This window comes from Phoca vitulina, unplaced genomic scaffold, assembly GCF_004348235.1.
Source record: "Phoca vitulina isolate PV1807 unplaced genomic scaffold, GSC_HSeal_1.0 scaffold50, whole genome shotgun sequence".
NCBI classification, from domain to species: Eukaryota; Metazoa; Chordata; class Mammalia; order Carnivora; family Phocidae; genus Phoca; species Phoca vitulina.
In genome coordinates this window covers 11,252,549-11,258,796 of record NW_022589753.1, presented here as the reverse complement: position 1 = coordinate 11,258,796, position 6,248 = coordinate 11,252,549, and positions in this window count along the sequence as shown.

Sequence of the window (6,248 nt, the reverse complement as noted above, 5' to 3'; positions counted from 1 at the left end):
CTCTTCAGGGCAAACCACGGTGGATAGCCACCCTAACCAAAGGCCATGGACCTAGGGCCATGACCAGTGAGGCCACTGAAGTGTCTAGGGCTTTCACTTAAGCCTCATTTAAGGAGACTTTTATTCTTAGGTCTCAGCTCTGCACTTGCATGATCCTGCAAGTGAATACTTTCCTAAAATTTGCACCCTGGGTGCCTCTTTCCCCTGTCCTTGGCACAGCCTGTACTTCTGGGACTTGCCTGTACCTCTCTTGCTATATTGACCCTTTTCAAGGGTCTCCCTCCTCAGGGCTTTTGCCTGTGCTATTCCCACTCTTCAGTTCTCAGATCCAGCATCTCCCCCTCAGGGAAGCTTTCCCTGATTTCTCCAGATCCGATTCAGCTGTATAATTGACTCTCCCAAGTGCCACGTGTCTCCTTCCCAGCACTGGCAACAGGGAATCATCTTGATATCCTGTGTATCACATGATTCAAGTTTATCTTGAAAAACACAGAAAATATTTGCCCTGGACTTTGGGTCCTTGTAAAGCGTAGGGTGGCAAGTGGGAAGCATTTGGGCTCCTAAAGTGGACTCACCTCTGGAGTGAAATTTCCTGGATTCCAGTGTTCTTTCACCACTCCCTTTGCTGTGTGACTTCAGGCAAGAGATTTGAATCTCTCTTGGCATCAGTAACCCCCTCTTGAAAAGAGGAGTGAATTATCAACCTCATGGGGTTGCTGGAGAGATAAAATGCTTTGATAAATTCCTTTAGCACAGAGTGAGGAGGGGACACTAGAACAGCTGATATTTACCCAGCCGTCATACCCAGTTTTTAATCCTCACAACAACTGGATGCAGCAAATTCTAGGGATATCCCCATTGTAGAGATGAGAAAACAGACTCAGAGCTAACAGGAGGAGGGGTGAGGATGAAAACACAAGCCACTTATCCACGATGCTCCTAAACGTTTACTCGCATAGATTCCTTGGTTCTCGTAGGGAATTTCTGGTAAGCAAAATTGACAGTAGAGCAAATTCCCGTGCAGAGGACCTCACAGGAGGAATAGGTTAAGCCCGACGGCCCGGGGCATGCTGGGTATTATAGTTCAGCGGCGTCGCGGAGCCTATCGGGAGTTGTGGTCCTTTGCGCCAAAGCTCCTTCGGAGAGGCTCCGCCCCCGCTCTCGGAAGTCTACGGCCAGTCCCCAGGGCCGGATTCCTCTGGTTCCTGCGCTTCATCTCCGCCTTGCGTTGGAGCTGGTAGCTTCAGCTGATGTGGCTGAGAGTCCTGTTTATTGGATTGTTGGGAAGATTAAAATGGTTAATGGAACTAAAGAATTTACAAAAGGCCTTGACACAGAGCAAGTGCTATATAAGCATTAGCTACTATTTTTCTTATTATTTTTTAATCCTCGGTGACCCCTGCAAAGTAGCTTTTATCATCTGTTTGTCAGATGAGGAAACTGAGGCTCGGAAGCGTTAGAATGCTTTCCCAGGGTCACACAACAAGGAAGGAGTAGGAAGGAGTAAAATCAGGTTTGGAATTCAGTTCTCTTAACCCTGGGGCACCTGCCGTTGCCTCTGTGGAACCTGGGAGGGTTTTTTTGTTTTTGTTTTTTTTTAAGATTTTATTTACTTATTTGACAGAGAGAGGCACAGCGAGAGAGGGAACACAGCAGGGGGAGTGGGAGAGGGAGAGGCAGGCTTCCCGCCGAGCAGGGAGCCCGATGCGGGGCTCGATCCCAGGACACTGGGATCATGACCTCAGCGAAGGCAGACGCTTAACGACTGAGCCACCCAGGCGCCCGAACCTGGGCGGTTTTAAGCAAAGCGTGGAGCTGCTGAAGGAATCCTGGGGCTGTTTACCTACAGGTTTCTTTCTTTCTTTTCTTTCTGGATGTTATTATTTTTAAGTACTATCAATGCCCAACATGGGGCTCGAGCGCACAACAGCGAGATCAAGAGTCGCATGCTCTTCTACCGACCCAGCCAGACGCCCCTACTTACAGGTTTCTTAAGACATGAGATAATAAGTCTTTATTGCTTCAGCTGCTCTTAAAGGTGGGTTTTTGTTACCTACAGTCAAAAGCATACCTAATAGGTACAGGAAGCTGGCACAGTGCCCCAGTGAAGAGACACAGATGTGGACTGTTCCACAGTGTTCATTCAGGGACTATTCTCAACAAGGTGGGAAAACATCTGGGCAGTTTGGGGATCTCTGTGATGTGAAAGGCATAAGTAGTATATTCAAAATGTAAAAAAAATGCAATATACTTTTTATAAAACTGACAGTATTATTTTTTAGAGCAACACTCCTCAAACTAGACTGTGCACACGAATCACTAGGAATCTTGTTAAAATGCAGATTCTGATTCTGTGTGTGTTCCCCGGGGGCGGGGGTTGTGCTGAGATTCTGCATTTCTAACAAGTGCCTAGGGGATGCACAGAGGACACTTTGAGTAGCAAGCTTGTGGATAACATTGTATAATTTTATGTTTATATTTCCAATTTATAGTTAAGAAAAACCCCCAACCTCCTGCTATAACTTTTATAATACAAACTACAGAAAGCAAAGCTGACAAATTGTTGACAGAAGAAGGGTCATGGGCACCCGGAAGACAGAGTCAAATGCCTGGGGAGGGGGTCTGTGGTTGATGGGGTGTGGGAGACACATTTGCTAATGGCATTTCATGGCACATACATGGAATTATATCCCTCTGGGGGGAATATGCTACGTCTGAAGTGTAGCATTAAGATGTTTTATCTAACATTTGATGAATTTGCTGAAGTCTGCAACCCAAAAGGGATGGGAGTGCGTGGAGTAGGGGGTAATGGTACAACGTATTTACTCATTCCCCTCTTGATGGACATCTGAATTGTTTCCATTGGCTTCTTCCTATACAGTTTATTTCTGTACTGTCTGAATTTTGTATCATCTGTTACTTTTATGGTCAGGGAAAAATAAATAAGAACCAGAAGTCTGGGGTGGCCGGGGAGGGGGAACCAAAGGATGAATTTCCCTAAATTACAAAGAATCCTTGCAACTCATCGTGAAAAAAAGATAAACACTCCAAAAGAAAGATGTTAATCATAGCAAACATTTGTGCAACATTTCCTATGTTCCAGGAGCATAGGGTTTTGCATATATTAATTAATCTTCACAACTACGCTCTACAGTCAGTCCCATTATTATCCCTTCTTACAGATGAGGAAACAAACACAGAGAGGTTTAGTAACTTGGCCAAAACACAATCTTGTAAGTGGCAGAGCCAGGATTTGAACCCCAAGCTCTTAACCACTACTACCCTGCTTCCCAAGAAAAATAAGAAAAGGACATGTACAGAGTAAGGAAATGAGGTAAGATACCTGATCTCACTCAACATATTGCATTTTAGTGATTCTAAGATGCACATTTTTACATTCAAACATGTCTGGAATCAGGATGCATCTTACAATCAATGATATCTTAGATTCAATGAAATAGAGTAAGAGAAATGTAAATTAAAACCAACTATCAGATTGGCAAAGGACAAAACACTTGATAACACACTGTGTTGGCAAGGGTGTGGGGAACCTGGCACTCTCCAGAGTTGTGAGTTTAGATGGGCAATTGGAAGGCAATTTGGTGTGAGCTATCCGAATGGAACACAGACATCCTGGGCCCAACAATTCGGTTCCTAGGACCTGACCCCTCAGGTCTACTGACCCTCATGAGCGAAGACATAGGTTCTCCCGTGCACACAAACAGCGGTTCATATTACTCAAGATTGAAATGTCCAACAAAAGACGAGTTAAAACATGAAAGTCCATTCTGAAGTTGGAATGCTACACAGCTGGCAAAAAGAGGAAAGGAAGGAGTTGATGGAACACTGTCTCCATAATACACTAAGTGAAAAAAGGCAAGTGCAGAACTGTTTATGTAATATTCTACCTATCACGTGAAAGTGGGGGCAGGCATGCCTCTCTGCCGGTCTGAGGGACTTGCAAGGGTCTTGTTGCAATAATGGCATCTGGGGAGGGAAAATGAGGGCTTGGGGGAACTCGAGCGGGAGCAATTTACTCTTCACTCTAGATCAGGAGTTGGTAGACTTTTTATTTTTATTTTATTTTTATTTATTTTAGTTTTTTAAAGATTTTATTTATTTGACAGAGAGAGACACAGCGAGAGAGGGAACACAAGCAGGGGGAGTGGGAGAGGGAGAAGTAGGCTCCCCGCAGAGCAGGGAGCCCGATGTGGGGCTCGATCCCAGGACCCTGGGATCATGACCTGAGCCAAAGGCAGACGCTTAACGACTGAGCCACTCAGGCGCCCCTAGGAGTTGGTAGACTTTTAAAAAATTTATTATTATTATTTTATTTTATTTTTTTTTGTAAAGGGCCAGATAGTATTTTAGGCTTTGAGGGCCGTTTGGCTCTCAACTTTGCCTCTGTATTGGACAAAATGCAAATGAATGGGTGTGGCTATGTACCAGCAAAACTTTACCAACACACTGAAATTTGAACTATGTGTTAGGGGATACTGTTTTTTTTTTAATAACCCCCCAACCACTTAAAAAAAATGCTCATGGGGCCATGATTTGGCTCCCTGGCAGTATCAGCTGACCCCGATCTAGATCCTTCTGTATTGATTCTTATTCTTTACCTTATGCATGTATTACCTATTAAAAAATGTTTGGGGCGTCTGGGTGGCTCAGTCGGTTAAGTGTCCAACTCTTGATTTTGGCTCAGGTCATGATCTCAGGGTCGTGACATCGAGCCCCGTGTTGGGCTCCGAGCTCAGTATGGTCTGTTTGAGGTTCTCTCTCTCCCTCTGCTCCTCCCCCTGCTCACGCTCTCTCTCTCCCTCTCTCTTTCAAATAAATAAAATACATAAAAAAGTGTTTAAAGGGTAGCTTGAAATTTTTAGGTTTATCAAAGGGAGTGGCATTAAAGTTGGGGATAGGTGTCCCGCCCAGACCCCCTCTAAGAAGAAGCCAGCACATTGGGGGATTGCATGACATTCCCAGCCAAGCTGGGAAGGCGTTTGCCCTGCATTGCTTGCTACCTGCCCCACTCCACCACCAGATAGCAGCACAAATCCACCAAAAAGCGGGCCATCCCCGCACAGCTGGGAAGCTGAGGGCAGAAGTCAGCCCGTACACCTGTTTTATTTTGCCTACCATCTGTTTAAAAAATGGAGCCAGCATTTTAAAAAAATCTGGATTTCTGGTTCCTCTTTAATCAGCTGATGTGAGCAGCGGCTGCCCTCTGGGCCTGAGGTCCCCAGGGCATCCCAGTCCTCAGTGTCAGCGGCTCTTTCCCATCCTGCTGTGTAGCTATTTTTTCGCAGGGGACACATTTCTCACTCACCACCTGCCTCCTCACCTCCATCCCTCCACTGGGGCTACAGGCCGGTGTTAAAGCATAAGGGCTTTGGGGCAGATTAGGGTTCAGGTCCCAGGCCTGCCATCTATCAGCTGTGTGACCTTGGGTCTGTTCCATGACCCCAGTGCCTCAGGGTCCTTGTGTGCAAATGGGGCTGAATGTACTCACCTCTCAGATTCCATGCATGGAGCTCTGCGCAGTCTGGCGGGTGGTCAGCGTGCATGGATAGGAGCATTTTCCCCTGCCCGGCCCTCACAAGCCCTTGTTTGCAATCCCCCTGGCCCAATCTCACAAATGACCCCAACACAGACACAAGACATAACTGAAGGTGTTTTTCCAGCCCCTGGGATTCAGGAGCAGCGAAGACAAGTCTGCATGTGAGGCCTGGCTCTGTCTTACTGGTTGTGATATCTTGGGCAGGTCAGTTCATTGGTGGACTCAGGCTGGTTTTTTTGTTTTTGTTGGTGCTGTTGTTTGCTCCGGGCAATTAAGACAGGTTGGTAGGCCTGGAAAATCTCTCCACTGGGGCCTGTGAACTAGAAACCAACCTCTGCAGCCCCAAGGGTGCTTATCTGACCCTTCTGAAGTTTCACTCTCTGCCCCACCCACTGTAGACTTCCTTTGATAACACCTTACTTTTTCTTTTGGGAACAAATCACCTTTCCCTCCTCTCATCCTGTGGCTTGTGAAGTGTTGTTCTCACCCCTGCAACCCCGGGTGGCATGTTTCAAACCTGGCCAACCAGAACCATTCACCACCACAAGACCCAGTCTGTCCCACTGAGAGCCTTCCCTGGGCTTTTGCTGCAACCACTGGAAGGGGAAACATTTCCTGCTGAGATTGCTGAGCTGGTCTGGTGTCAAGTCTCAACTCAGAGAAAAACAGGACCAGACTGACCAAGGTCTGG